The sequence below is a fragment of the Monodon monoceros genome, unplaced genomic scaffold (assembly GCF_005190385.1).
Source record: "Monodon monoceros isolate NGI ecotype Baffin Bay Population unplaced genomic scaffold, NGI_Narwhal_1 Super_Scaffold_9, whole genome shotgun sequence".
NCBI lineage: Eukaryota > Metazoa > Chordata > Mammalia > Artiodactyla > Monodontidae > Monodon > Monodon monoceros.
In genome coordinates, this window is record NW_021703786.1 from 54131128 (window position 1) to 54145508 (window position 14381).

Sequence of the window (14381 nt, forward strand, 5' to 3'; positions counted from 1 at the left end):
TCTAAGGAGACAGTTGCTTTGTTATGGGATTTATGGTAGTTAATGCCACATCTGGGCATCCCCTGAAATCGTCTGGGGTGCCCACCCTGCACTTTGTCCTTAGCTGAGTTTTCTAGAAAGGACAGCCATACCGAGACTTGAAAGGCACTGGGATTGCTGGCCCTGTAATGACAAAAGGACAAATCCCATCCACACGCCACAGCTGCCCACTGCCCAACCCTACGCTGGTTACTCAACCTTTCCCTGCTTCAGTGTTTTGTAGGGGGCTGCTGGTCCTTCGCCTCCATGGAGATATTAAGGGATGGAATGGAATTATCAGGAACGCACCCAGCAAGTCCCGGATGAATGTCTGCTGTCCTCATATAAAACAAAGGTGCGGGGAATTCCCTGGCGGTCTAGTGGTTAGGACTCCACGCTTCCACTGCAGGGGTACGGGGTTCAATCCTTGGCTGGGAAACTAGGATCCCACACACCGCACGGCACGGCCAAAACAAAACAAAGGTGTGACTAAAAGAGCAGAAGACCAAGTATCTGCTCATCCCCTTTTCCCAATGGGAGGGAAGAAAGGACCACTTACTACTGCCACCCTAGAAAATACCAGATCAGTCAGAATCTGATGCTTCCCGTTTACAGAAAAATGAAAACACACATGGGCTTTTAAAACTTTCTAAACGGGGCTTCCCTGGTGGCACAGTGGTTGAGAGTCCGCCTGCCGATGCAGGGGACACGGGTTCGTGCCCTGGTCCGGGAAGACCCCACATGCCGCGGAGCGGCTGGGCCCGTGAGCCATGGCCGCTGAGCCTGCGCGTCCGGAGCCTGTGCTCCGCAACGGGAGAGGCCACAACAGTGAGGGGCCCGCGTACTGAAAAAAAAAAAAAAAAAAACCTTCTAAACAGAAGCTGAAATTCAGGGCAGGCCTGGGTGGCCACGTCCAGCGTTCTCGGCCTTTAGAAGATGACCCCGCGTGCCTGTGGCCACCAGCACACTCACCTGCCCCATTGACAGCCACGCTCCCGACCTCCACCCTGCTAGCCCCTCAGTATTCCTCTAAGACATTTTTCATCTTCACTCAGTGGGAAAGGCTATCAAGGTAAAAGGTACACCAGTTTGGCTGGGGGTTGGGAATGCTGAGGGCCACTGACTCATCTGAAATAGCATGAAGGGCTTAATCATTAATCTCAGGTCCCCCAAGCCTCGCGTGCTGGTTACCATGGCACCCACAAGGTCTCAACCTGAATTCTTGCTCTCGGGCCCTGTCAGACAGAGGCCCAGCTGGGCAGCACCCAAACCATGCCGGGGCCCTCCCCTCCGTCCAGGGGGACAAGGAAGGAGGACCAGGAAATCTGGCTGTGACAGATTTAAATCCAGCAGGATCAGCCACAAGCCTCGACAAAACAGAGAAAGAAGGCCTCAGGTTTTCTTATTTTGGGAAAAATTGGGGTTTCATTAACCAGAAGTATCTTTTATATGTATCCTTCTCCCCCCACATCTTATTAAACAGAATTGGAGACAAACAGAAGCATCATGGCTGTCTCTTTCCAGTCATATCTGGGTGGTTAGAGATGAGGCATCCCCTTGGACAAACCTAAAACACCACCCTTCCGCCTCAGTCTGTTGCTCAGAATAAGACTTGTTCATGCTGCAGTTCCTAAAGGAGAGACAGGCCCATCCTGAGAGCAAAATGCAAAGCCTGACCACTGGCCCATGAGGTCCCAATAAGCCAGAGCCTGGGGCTCCTCACAGGACAGTGGGCAGAGCCCAGAAGGTTCCAGAAACATTTACTATCTGCCCACATAAGACCCAGCCATAAATTAGCCTTACAGGCAACGGTATCCCATTCCAAAAAGGACACATTTTTCCAAACCCTTCCCTCTGGGCTTCCGGGGCAACACAGGGAAACAAAATTTCACCAACCATAATGGGCAAATATAAGCCCACCTGAAAAAATAAGATGATTCTAGGGACTTCCCTGGCGGTCCAGTGGTTAGGACTCCACGTTTCCAATGCAAGGGGCGCCGATTCAGTCCCTGGTAGGGGAACTAAGATCCCATATGCCGTGTGGTGCGGCCAAAAAAAGTATAATAAATAAATAAGATGCTTCTAGGCTTTGAAGAGAATGTCTGTGCTTGATCAGTGTCAGACAAAACCGAACCAACTGTAGCCCCGCCATCAACTCAGGTTCCACGGGGACTGCATGATCGACGAAGCAATGAACCCTCTGTGAGAACTGGTCCTGTGATTCTGAAGTCACACTGATTAAAATACCCACTTGGCAGTCACGTGTTACCTGGTGGAGGCAGTCTTACTAGACAGCATTGTTCATAGGATTTCAGAGCTAGAAGGGTCGTTAGAAATAATCACCAAGGGGCTTCCCTGGTGGCGCAGTGGTTAAGAATCCACCTGCCAATGCAGGGGACACGGGTTCGAGCCCTGGTCCCGAAAGATCCCACATGCCGCGGAGCAACTAAGCCCGTGCGCCACAACTAGTGAGCCTGCGCTCTAAAGCCTGCGAGCCACAACTACGGAAGCCCGCACACCTAGAGCAGGTGCTCCGTAACAAGAGAAGCCACCACAATGAGAAGCCGTGCACCGCAACGAAGAGTAGCCCCCGCCCTCCGCAACTATAGAAGGCCCGTGCGCAGCAACGAAGACCCAACGCAGCCAAACGTTAAATAAATTTACTAATAAAAAAACGAAACAGAAAGAATCACCAAGCCGCCCTCTCGTTGCCTATCTCTACCCTTGAGGGCAGAGAAGGGGGCTGTGTCCCAGGGAGACCAAGGAACCAGGCCTAAGTCATCATCCGGCTAGACACGGAGCCCCACGTCCTCGAACTCCTGGTCCAGGCTGACCGCTGCACCTCACCCACTCTGTGTGAGGGGCTCCCTGGCCTCCTGAGTCAGATACACAGACACATACAGACTGTTTTTCTACCAACGAGACACTGGATAGGGCCAGGGGAGTAAGAGACCTGGGCGAGGGCAGGTCGGCGGGGGTAAGTAAGAGGATCGGTTCCTGATTACATCCCATCCCCTCCGCCTCTAAGCTGCGCATTCTCTTCAAAAGGCCAGACGCTTCTGCTCTGCTGAGACCAAGCTCCCAGCACACACCTTCTCCAAAACCAAGCTCAGCTTTTCCAACTTCTTTCCCTGCCCCACAGATAAAGAAAACAACCAGGCCTCCCCCACTTGGAGACAACTCACAACTGCGCCGCTCACTCCCCGCTGGCCACCCGCTTACCCGCGGCGCCCTCCTCGGTCCACTCTGCCCAGAGCTCCTTCCCTCTGTCCTTCCTGCTGCCGTGTCTGGGCAGGATCACCTGGGGCACCTGCTCATGGGCTGGGCCCAGGGACACTGCCAAGGCCGCCTCCCGGGAGCAGGGAGCCACCCAGCAGGCCACACTGAGTCAGCAGTCAGAGTCCAAAATTTGCTTCCTGGACAACCTGGAAGGGACACCGCCCACTGGTGCTCACAGAGCAGTCTCCATAACGAGGCCATCCACTCCGAGAGGGAACAGCTCCATCAGGATTTGTCATCCATTCAGCTTTTAAACAGCACGCAAACGCCAGAAATCTCCTTCCCGCTCTTGATTGCTTTTAAATGTAAATCAAAAGCACTCTGGAATCTAATCTATTGATCCCTGAACAGGTCTCTAAGAAAACATTAACCCTGTAGAGTCGAGGCCGGCTGAACACGTGGCAATCCCAGGTCCAGTTAAGGCTGCTGACCAGGCACAGCGACCCCAGGCAAGTGAAACCCATCCCTTTCACTCATTTTTTTAACACCTGGGATAGATGCATTCTGTTAACCTCACTCAGAGGCGGGCGTCCAAAACTGCCACCTGCCTGTGCCTTCCCTTCCTCCCTTCCCACAGGCCCACGTACCTGGACAGCCAGGCAAATGTGCTTCCTAAATCCCTCATCCCCACCAGCCCACGTCCCCAGGAATGATTCTCTACACTCCCCACATAACCCCCGTGGCAATTTCACTCTCAAAATTTAGGTCTTTGTTTGGGGGCCTTAAAAAAAAATCCCTACTTGTTCGGGGTAGCTCTTTGTACCCCACCGCACAGACAGAGGAGGGGGAGAAGGAGTGTGGCTTCCACTCCACAGAGACCCGTGAGCGCTTCTGGGCCGCTGCTCCAAACCCTGGCAGACATCAAAGGCTGAGACTGATGGCAGCCGCCTCGAATGGTGGGGACAAAACCAAACCTCCCCAAGAACCCCAAGTTTTGCCTCGGCCAGGCAGCGGAAGAGGCGATGTGAGCCCCCGTCCATGGTACTCAGAATGGGACCCTCAGGTGCCCCAAATTAAAGGGCGAAAATTCAACAGGCAACAATCTTGGCGGAAGCAGGGGCTGCTTTGCTTTTTAACTGTCCCAGCAGCAGGCAAAAGTCTTCAACCCTGCAACTGAATATACCCAGTGCAACTTACAATGCTCTGGAGATCCCATTATTTCCTATTCAGTGCCCCTCCCTCACCACTGTACCCCATAACTACAGAGAGTTGAGGGTTGCAATTTTTTTTTTTTTTGCGGTACGCGGGCCTCTCACCGCTGTGGCCTCTCCTGTTGCGGAGCACAGGCTCCGGACGCGCAGGCTCAGCGGCCATGGCTCACGGGCCCAGCCGCTCCGCGGCATGTGGGATCTTCCCGGACCGGGGCACGAACCCGCGTCCCCTGCATCGGCAGGCAGACTCTCAACCACTGCGCCACCAGGGAAGCCCGAGGGTTGGGATTTTTTATGATGCTGCTTTTTAAGTGCATGACAACACAGAAGGAGAAGGATTATTTAAATCTGAGTTCGAGGGGGGAAAAGGTCAGCATTGAGAACAGGGCAAATTAAGAACACATTTCTCTGGGGGTTAGGGAATTCAAGGTCACTTGCAAATAAACGAGACAAAACTGAATCATCTGGCCCATGTGGGACACGGGATCCACCACCTCAGGGTCTGACAAGCCAGGAGCACTGTATGGGGCTGATCTTAAATGTCTGTGATTAGAAAATCTACCACCTTAAGGGATTCAAGGGCATGACTTCCCGTCTGACAGTCCAAGAGCTTTTTCTTGATCCCCTAATGCACGCCCTGTTCTGAAAAGCACACATAATGGTTAAGGACGAGGACTCTGAGATCTGAACTATATGGCTGCATTCCCAGCCTCACCATTTTACTGACTGTGTGACCTTGGGTGCATCAGTTAACTTCCCAGAGCGTCGATTTGTTTATTTATAAAATGGGGATAATATTCCCTATTACTTCATAGGGTTTCACGAAGATTAAAGGCGATCAGAGTCGTCATGTGCATTGCACACAGCAGATGCCCAATGTGAGCCATAATCAGCGTGATGGAGGAACACACATTGCTTTGGGAAAGGTTAGTGAGGCCAATGCTTTCTGTGAAGCGGCATCTATAAAGCAAGACAATGCCCACCCCCACCCCCCACGGAATGAATATATTTTCCAGCTAAGAGAAAAAGCAGGGTTGAGAATGCCAAGTACTAAGTGTATAATACCATTTAGTGAGCACCCACCACGTGCCAGGAATTTAACCGTATTTTCACAAATCCTCATCATCCTGCAAGGCAAGCGCCGTTAGTTCTATTTTTCAGGTGGGGACTCAGGCTCAAAACGTGTCCCACCTCCTCCCGATTCCAGGCCAGTCTCAGTGCAGATGTGGCTGCTCAGGATCCACCTGGCAGATCCACTAAAGCACGGTGCCTCAACTTCAGGGCCTTTTGTCCAGCTCATGACACTCTCCCTGCAAACGACATGTACAGCACATAACTCGCTGAATGTTCTAGAGCTATGAGAGATCATAGGAGTGTTAGAAATTCAGCCCAAGGGAGGAGAAGTGGCTTGTCCAAGGTTACATGATGGGTCAGAGGAAGGGCCAGTGTTCGGCTTCAGGTCCAGTGACTTTGGAGAAGGAGCTGGCCAATGGATGCCAGATGGTTCCTAGGGGAGTAAGCCGGCACCAGAAACAAGCAGGCGTAGCTCTGAACAGATCTCAGAGCAATGCAAAGGTGAGCTAAACTGACCCCTCCCTCCTCAGACTAACGGGAAAGCAAAGCGTGCCTGCCGTGTGCTGGGCCGGCTGTCTTCAGCTTGGTTCACCTCTGAACCACGGCCTCAAGATTATCAGCGTTTAAAATTACCTTCCTAGATGCTTCATGAAATTCTCTTTTGAGGCCACTCCCTCCTTGCTGTTGCACGCAAGGAGTCTCTCCTCTCCTCCCAACTACCACGCATCTGCTTGTCTGTACCATCTGTCTCCAGCAAAGGAGTTTCATCAGGTGGCTGACCCCTGTGAATAATTGAAGGTGATCCCCTAGCCTGGGCGAGGCCTACTGAGAGAAGGGTGGCTTGTTAAATTAGGCATGGTGGGGAGGCACTGCCAGCAGCTTCACAACTGCTTCCCCAACAGATGGCGAGCAGAGTGTATCAGGAACGCAGCCCACAGAGCCCACCTGCCGAGGGGAAAAACAAGGCAGGAGCCAGGGGCCCCCGTTCAGCAGGCCAGCTTTCGTAGCAACAGAGCCCGCACCTGCAGCCCAGCTCCTCCTTCAAAGACCTGTGCGATGTTGGGCAAACCCACCACCTAGCATGGAGCTGTTTTCTTACCTACAAGGTGACCTCTTTTTAATTCTGAGGAAGACACCAACTACAAAGCAAACTTACCCAAAGTACTAGTCTTCTGGGGGACCGGGAAGAGCTCCATAAAGTAAGAAATACCAGCCTCCCCTTCATCCCCTGAATGTCAAGTTCACAGTTCGGTGGGTACCCTTCCCAGCTGGTTCCTATACCAGTGAATGATGGGGTTCTCGTGCACCTGTGTGTATCTACAGCTAGAGGTATAAATACATACACACATGCTTTTAAAAAATAGGAATACACCAGATATATCGTTCTGCATCTGACGTTTTTTACACTTAATATGTCATGAAACTCTTTCCGAGACAGTCTACTTTACAGTTATATAGGATTTCATAATTGATTCACTGTTTCCCTTACTACTAGACTTAGGCGTCTCTAAACTTTTACTTGTAATCACAGTGCTACTTTGAACAGCCTTGTGCATATACCTGTATGTGTACAGGCCATGGTTTCTATAGGTGTCAGATTCCCAGGACTTGGATTGCTGAATCCTGAGGAATTTTCAGTTTTAATAAGTACTGTCAAAGTACCATCCAAAAAGGAAGTACCAATTTGCACAACCTGATTATGTCCAGGAGTTGCAAGCCGCTCCCTGGATCACAGGAAAGAGGCTCAGGAACCCAGAAGAAAGACCCCGGGGCCTCTGCTGCCCACCTTCCACCACCCCCATCCCACCCGTTCAACCACTACCACTCCGTTCCATTTTCTTTATAAATTGGCTTTCCACAGAAGATTTCACTAGGGAAAGAAAGGAGGATTGCTTTGCCTGAAACGTTTGAAAACCACGTAAAAGATATTCCTAATTGCTAACACTGACGCAGCATTTACTATGTGCTGAATGCTTTACAAGGAAAATCTCATTTAATGCTTCAACAGCCCCATTTTATGGATGCGGAAACTGAGGCGTAGAAAAGATTTTTATAAGGTCCCTCCAGTGTGCTGACAAGAGGTGGAGCCTGGACAGACCTAGGTGACCGGATTCTGGAATCCACACACCTGATCAGCACTTTTACTACCTTTCAGAGAGGGGACTGAACACACAGATGCACACGGACCCACAAATACAAATGTGCTTCCAGAACTTGGCCTATTGGCCTCTTTGAACCAACTTTATTTGAGAAGCTTCTGGGTCGTCACCTTTCTGCCCAGGCTGGTGAACCCAGGGAACGGTGTCACTGAGAAGGTGCCTGCACCTCCTCTTCTCCCTGAGGACACTGCGCCTCCCAGCCCCTCGCCCCTCAAACCCAAAGGCCATCATCATCCATATTCCTGACTCTTTGGGGCCTCCTCCTGGGCAGGTCAGCCCTCCCCGTTTCATAGCCGCACACCCTGAAGGAGGGGGAAGTAAAGAGACCAGGGGCAGAAGATCCGCTCAACAGGAGAGACAAGCAGCAGAAAGGCGCCAAGGCCTGCTACCCCCAATTCAGTGACCTCTGACCTTAGCATCTACTACCCCTCAATTTCTACGTTGTGGCCTGTCCACATTCAGAACTGGGAGAGAAAGGAAAGAAGAGCCAGAAAGTTTGCACGTGTGCATGGCAGCACGAGCTCACTTACCAGGAATTTTGGTCCAAAGGGGGGAGGTGTGGGGGTGCAGAAAAAAGGAAAAAGAGCAAAAAGGGAGAGAGGAATGGGAAAGAAGAAATGAGGAAGCGGCAGATGGAGCAGGAAAGCGAAAGGGAAAAGGATCCCCTCAAACACACAAGTGGCCTGGCCTTGAACCCCCAAACCAGCTCCCCTGCTTCATTCCCATCTGCAGAAGATGGAGAAAAGCAGAAGCACAGACCCTGGCCCCTCGCAGTGACTTTGCCCAATCAAAAGAAAAGGAACTTTTCTGCTTGGAGAGAAAGCCTGCAGATGAGTTCTCAGCAGCACACTTCTCCAGCGCCCGTGGCAGCCGCCAGCGGGGGATCCCGCGCTCCCCCAGAGATCCAGCCCCGAGGGGCTTCCGGGAGAGCGTGGCAGCGGACAGGCAACGTGGCTCCTGGAAGGCGCAGGGAGAGGGGCACAGGCCATCCAGGTGTGAGGGGACCAGAGACATCCATGCAGGGCTTCCCTGCTCTGAGTATTTCCATGTTGTTTTGTAAACGAGTGACAGGTCAGGGAGGCTGATGCAACTGGACCTCTTACAGCATATTTTGATTAATGTCAGTTCCTGGAAGCCGGAAGAATTATTGCAGCATTGTTGGCAATGGCAAAAGATTGGAAACACCCTGAATATCCATCAAGAGGGATTGTTAAACAAATAAAATAAAATACTGGCACATCCATAGAGAAGGAATGTTATACAGCTATTAAAAAGAAGATAGGGACTTCCCTGGTGGTCCAGCAATACCCCAGATAAAATAAGTAAAAAAAAAAAAAAAAAGGTACAGAAGAAAATAAATAGCACGCTCACTTGAGTAAATGGGATGAGGAACACAGTAAATGGAATGATTCCCACCTAAGGCACTGGGAATGCTCTATTTCTCAACCTGAGTGGTGGGTGCACAGGTGTTCATTCTTGAGACCGTACATACATTGTGTACATGTTTTTGGATGTATGCTGTTTCAAAACTAAAAATTTTAAAGGTGGGAACATGTGTGTACACTTATGGGTGCATACACACAGAAAATCTCTAAAAACTTCGAAGTGAATGCCTCTGAGAAGGGAAACTGGGGGTGAGGGAGCCAGTGGGGTAGGGCACAAGGGAGGTTTACTTTGACTCTCTATCCTTTTATAACTTTTCAGTATCTTTTACCACATGCATGAATTGCCTATCAAAAAAAACAAAAACAAAAACCCATACCAGTCACTGGCAATTCTCCAGGGTGTTTCAGCATCACAGATCAGGAAAGTACCCAAGGGGCCAGTTTCCCCATTTTACAGCTGAAGAAGCTGCAACTCAGAAGCTCAGAGCTCCGGTCCATGGTCACACACCATGGGAGTGGCAGACTCAGGAAGCCAAGCCAAGTCTCCAGGTGCAGGTCAGTGTTCTCCACCCCTGTTCTCTCAGCCAGGAGCTCCCAGGCTGCTCCAACCCAAGGACCACCTGCCTGGCCTGGTCACACCCTCCCGCAGCCCCTTCCCCACCTCAGTCACATACAGGGCAGGGAGAATCATGGGAGGGGCCCGGGATGGGAGTGATGGACACAGTCAAGGTTGGAGCCTCCAGCTCTGGAGCCTCCCGACCCCGTGTCCCCTAGGCCGCTGCCTGCAGCCTGTGGGCACACGGACGGGCAGGCTTCAAGGCTCCCATCTCCCGTCCTGACACTCCAGGCACTGTGAGTTGCATGGCCTCTCCTGTATCTTCAGCAGTTAACCTCCTGGGAAACCAGCCCCCAGCAAACCCGCTGGGGGAGTTCCACATTCTGGCCACTTTGCAGTCATAAACACATCTGGGGGGAAAAAGCACTTACCCTGATGTCTTCACGCCAGCAACCAGGCACCAGACCGACCAGCTCAACAGCCTTAGATCCCAGACCCAAGCCAGCGGTGGACACCAGGAGCCAAACCAGACGCCGGTTGTAAAAATACCACCCTTGTCAGTGTGTTTACATTGAAGGAAATCTTAAGGTCTGTGCAGAAGAATCATAAAACCTCAGAGCCAGGGGGAGTTAGGAAAACTGGATCCTAAAATCCACCACGCCTGCTTCACTTACTGAAGGCCAGAAACAACTCCAACCAAATTTTAATACTTCCTTATTTAACAAATGCTAAGAAACCTGAGTTCACATATTCTGTTCTACAAATAGCACCCCACTGCGAGCCAGGCACGCTGGGGGCACGGAAGGTGATTAGAACAGCTAACAACCCGAGAACGTTTACTCTATAGCTTAATGTACATACCCGGCAGGCTGCTCTCTGCGCACAAGACCTCATTTAGCCCTCGTAGAGGTTCTGTGGGAGAGTCTGTTGTTAGCCCATTTTACTGAGGAGGAACTCAAGGCTTTGTGGGGAGTGACTTGTCCAAGGTCTCAGAGCTAGCAAATGGCAAACTGAGGTCTGGAGGCTCCAAAGCCCATTCACCACGCACTGAGTGAGACACAGCCCTGTCCACAGGAGCGACCCCTAGAGCAGGTGGGGGTGGGGTAGGGATGGGGGTATCTGGGCTTTTCCTCTAAATCTCCTCTTCCTGTAAGGGGGCAATCAGGCCTGTTACTTCCTGCTCCCTCCCCACCTCAGAAGGGGGAGAATCTCCCCAGGAGCTTCAAATAAATCAAGGGCCCAGGATCCACCCAAGAAGTTTCCCTCTCTGCTTCAGCTCCAGACCAAGGGCCCCGGTGACCCACATGCTGACACCAAGCCAGGGTGACAGCCTGGGCCAGGAGGATTCACATAAGAAGGGACTCGGCACACTCACCCCCACTGATGGAGAGCCAGCTCCTCAAGGGCCCAGAGGAGCAGTGGACCCTCTCCCCACTCACCTTGCTGTGGAGGCCAAGCCAGCCCTTCCAGCAGGCAGGGGCGGTGCTATGGGACTAGGAAAGTGGGCTGGCCATGGAAAGCAGGTTCTAATCTAGGCTCTGCCACTAGCCCTCTTTGGGAAATTCTCTATCCTCGCTGGGCTGTCTCCACAACTGTCAAAGTGGGGTAAACCCCTAACAGGGAGGGGAGTATTATTAAAGGGACTTTGTCACATAAACTTCTTGAAAAATCTTGAAAAATCTTGAGAACACGAGACATAGTTTACACATGCGAGGAACCACTCCCAGTAGAGCAGGAGAAACAACTACGCCGTCTGGCGTACATTAGGTGCTCAATAAATGTTTACCAAGTAAATGAGAAGTATCAGTATTGCTATTATCACCCTCTGGAATCTGTGAACAGGCTAGAACCCTCAGGGGCGGGGAAGGGGCGGTGGCTCCCCACCTTCCCATACCCGAAGACTACCTTCTCTCCGTGAAGCAGAGTCCGCCCCATCTGTACCAGGCACTGAGGACGCAGGGGAGACACAATCCCTGACCCTCCCTCCGCCAACCAAGGAGTTCTCAATCTAGAATTCCAGGCCAGAGGCCCCCAGAGGGGGCTGCATGAAGGAAATAGAACCTTCTGTATCTCATCCTTTCAATTGTCTATTTTTGTAGATGTATTATTGTAATAGACATGCTATAATAGCACAGAGTATGTGTATATACTTTGTACGTGAAAATACCTATGTTGGGAACCCATGATCAATATTTCTTTCCTGGTCCGTATGCCAGAGCAAGTCTGGAGACCAGAGATCCAGCCAGGAAATGGGCCATGCCAATACAGCAAGAAAAGGGCAGGAGAGAAGTTTCCAGCGTACCTAGGGCAGGGGGCCACGAAGCAACAAAGACAGGGCAAGTCTCGAAAAGGAGCTGCTCAGGGCCCAGCACATTCCCTGTTGGGGAAGATAGGACAGGAAAGAGGAAACAGATGAGAGGGGCCGTCAGAGACAAGGGGAATTCCGGGCATTCCAGGGAGAAGAGGCTGAAAGGCATGAAACAGTGAGGCACTCAGGGAGATCCCAGGTCAATGTGTACTACGATTCCTGGGGGGGCACAGGGAGCACACAAGAGGCCATGCCGAAGAGGTGGAACTGGGTCCTGCAGGAAGGAGGCGTGGCCCCCAACCAAATGCTAAGGAAGCAACAGTCCTCCTTTCGTCTGTCTGCTTATCCAGAGAAGGCCACTTGATTTGGTAACATTTTTGAGATCTATGCAGCAGTAAAGGTTGGTGCTTGGACAGCCCCAGGCAAGGAGCTGCCAAAGATTCTGGCCTCAGCAGAAGCACAGATCTGCTCTGGGCACAGGTGGACGCCCTTCAGGTCCAGACCCACAAGCCTTTGGAGGGGGAGCCAGGCAGCTTGTCCCAGCCTCTGGGAGCAGCCACTGTCCACAGGCCCAGGAGGTAGATGTCAGGGGAGGCGCACAGGGAGAGGTGAGCAGATTCCCCGGCCCCCACCCATGTCTGCAGCCTTCAGTTTTCACTGGGGACCCCGAGAATCTAAGCCACTTGCTCTAAACGAAACAAGAGGGCAAGGAGATACCAGACTACAGTCCTGAGAGGCAATGCCGGCCAGGAGTGCTTGGGAGGGGCATCCTACTTCCTTCTCCACGACCTACTCACTGTGAAATCGGGGCTCTGAGGTAGGGTTTCTTGAGAAGCAGACTCTGAAATAGAGGTCTGCCTGCAGGGAAGCAGGCCGGGGCAGTTGGGCTCTGTATGACTCGGCTGCAACAGAGGCCCCAGCCAGACCCGTGGGGAACTCGGGAACTCTGGAGCTGAACCGTCGGAATTGTCCCAGATGGAGGCAAGGGGCCAGACTTTGTAGCCCATCTTTGGATGGGCGACGGTACCTTGAGAGAGGAAGCTCCCTTCGGCTGAAGGCAATTCCTGGGGAGGAACTGGACTATACGCCATCAGCAGCCATCACTCATGACCACTGGGATGCGGGAGTGAGCTCTGCGGGGGGTTTGGGCAACACAGCCTTTCTGATGCATCTCAACCTTCGAAAATGGTTCCCTTAAGAAGAATTTCGCCTAAACCAGATCATTCCAATGATTTCAGAATGAAATGACACGTAAACTCACAGGGGAAAAGCACTTGTCTGTTATTTTTATGTCACTCATAAGTGAGCTGATAGGATCTAACGTTCTCTTTCCTGGTTTTAGATTATTTTTAAGAACCCATCATTTCACTTCAAAGAACCCGTCAACGAGCTGCTCTGTGAACTTTTCCATTTATCCCTCATCATTCTCAAGCTCCTAGTTCACACATTTGAAAAAAAAATCTATTTCTTGATCTGTAGGCTCAGGCCACATCATTTGAGCAGATACTTGTATTAAGTTGGGGACAAGGTCTGGGTAACCAAATGGTTAAAACTTTACAGTGGGCGTAAAAAATAAAACATGAGGAATCTTTGTCACATTTAAAAGTACATGAAAATCCAACTAAAATATTTTTATATTTGTAACATGACTTCCCCTCCCGCATACATGAGAAATGCATGTTTACTGGAAAAAAAAAAATGGGAAAGAAAAGAAAAGCACCAGGAAGAAATTAGGTTAATTATGATTCCACTATTCAGAGGGAAGCCACCCACCAATAACAAGCATGTGCACAGCTTTCTCTTTCCTTCACGTATTTCATTCTTAATAATTAATTTGAGTCGTATTGTTTAGTAACCTGTTTTTTTCTGTTAATGGTATATTGTGAATGCTTTTTCAAGCAGTAATTCCTCACAGCAAGTTTTCGGTGTTATTAAAGGCCAACAGATCTAACTAAATGTACTCTGGTTTCACTTACACCATAGCCCGAGGCTGTATCTTTAGGATGATGGACGTTTAAGTTATTTGCAGTTCTTCATCAGTATATATAATGTTGCAATTAACATCCTTGGGGCCAAATTCTTTTAAAGTCCTCATTGGTCCTTAACCCCAAATCCCTGTGCCTACACTCACAGAACTTTATTGAACTTGCATCTGAGGAACCTAAATAACAGGTTCCTTGTGCCTGTAGCCTAGAGCAACCAGCCCAGAAGGAAGTGCCCGGCCCCCTCTCGGCCTCAGCAATCCAGAGAGAGAGATGGGCCTTCTCTTTGCTGGTGTATGGCAGCAGGACCTGCTCCTGCAAACCCAGGAGGGGCTGAGGGGCCACACCACCCCAGGCCCGTGTCTCCCCGCCTGCTACCCACATGTACCCTGAGGCACCTGCGTACACAAATGAATCCTGGCTTTCCCCAGGTTTCCTTGGCATCCCATCTGACTTTTGACCTGCTTTA

The 14381-nt window shown here is 51.0% G+C and overlaps 1 protein-coding gene across 4 annotated transcripts in view; it reads right to left on the bottom strand.

Moving 5' to 3' along the window:
• KSR1 (kinase suppressor of ras 1) overlaps positions 1–14381 on the bottom strand; it is a 148818-nt gene that overhangs the window by 112709 nt on the left and 21728 nt on the right. The window contains exon 1 of one of the 4 annotated variants that reach the window (XM_029211443.1): positions 3241–3297. The exons of the other annotated variants lie outside the window; for them this stretch is intronic. The gene's annotated coding sequence lies outside the window, so the exon portion shown is untranslated. Of the gene's footprint in view, positions 1–3240; positions 3298–14381 lie in introns of those variants that run through there. 4 annotated transcript variants of the gene reach the window in all.